Consider the following 1,332-nt stretch of genomic DNA (forward strand, 5'->3'; position numbering starts at 1 on the left):
TTGTAATCAACAGATCTGACCGGACACTCAAAGACACAGAACTTCAACTTTTAAACAAAGGCCTCAACTTCGCCATCAACCACAAAACAACTCCATGCCTAGAGTTCAAGGCGTTTCTAGAAGATCTAGCCAGAAGACAAGTGACCCGCTACATAAAAGAACAAAAGACCACCTCTACCTCAAACATCCTCCAACTATAGAAAGAAGAAATCCATGACATCAACCAACAGACTTTTATCACAGGTAACTACAACAAAATGTGGTTTCCCGATGCTCCCAAAAACTGTATTTTTAATAACTTTTTAAAGAATTCTCAAACAAGACTATTGATATAGTCAATTAATCCCGTAAACTGAAAAGTAACCTCACAAGTAACGAGATCAAATCCATTTATAATTTTAAAAAATACACTAACATTAAAATTCTAAAAGCTGATAAAGGCAACACCACTTTCATCATGAACAATTCAGAATAAATCGACAAAATGAAAGACATCCTTTCCGATATGGCATTCCTAAACCACACAAAGAGGACTGCCCCTTGCGAACTATACTGTCCATTGATGATTCATTCAACTACAATCTCGGCAAATACATAGCCTGGGCTCTCACACCATATGTAACATCTGCAGGTTCATTTTTTAAAGATACCTTCAATTTCAAATATACACTAGACCAACTAAATTCGAAAGCCTTAATGGCTAGTTTTGATGTCGTGTCACTCTTCACCGAAGTCCCCGCCAATGAAGCTTCCAATATTGCACTCAACCTCTACATTAATGACCCCAACAAGTTAATGCACATCCCAAGCACACTTGTTGCTTCTCTCTTAGAATTTACAACGACTAAAGCCAACTTTATTTTCAACAACGAGCATTTCCTTCAAATAGATGGTTTAAGTATGGGCAATCCTGTTTCGCCCGTTCTTGCCAATATATTCATGACCCAGATCGAAACACAAGCCATAAAGTCTGCGCTTCATCCCCCACTATACTGGTACAGATATGTCGATGACACGTTTGCTGGCTTCACTTCTACAGAACACACACTAACTTTCTTTAAACACATAAACTCCATTCATCCCAACATCAAATTTACCATAGAACACGAAAACAATAAACAGTTATCCTTTCTTAACCTCAAAATTATTAGATCGGACACACAGTTTAAAACCAAAATTCACCGCAAAAACACACACACTGGTCTCTACATCCCCTGGAATTCCGCACATGACACCACACAAAAAATCAATACATTTAAGAACCTCATAAACACAGCCACAAGACTCTGTTCAACAGACTACATAAATGAAGAAATTAACCACCAATAAATT

The sequence above is a fragment of the Limulus polyphemus genome, unplaced genomic scaffold (genome assembly GCF_000517525.1).
Source record: "Limulus polyphemus unplaced genomic scaffold, Limulus_polyphemus-2.1.2 Scaffold8184, whole genome shotgun sequence".
In the NCBI taxonomy this organism is placed as follows: Eukaryota; Metazoa; Arthropoda; class Merostomata; order Xiphosura; family Limulidae; genus Limulus; species Limulus polyphemus.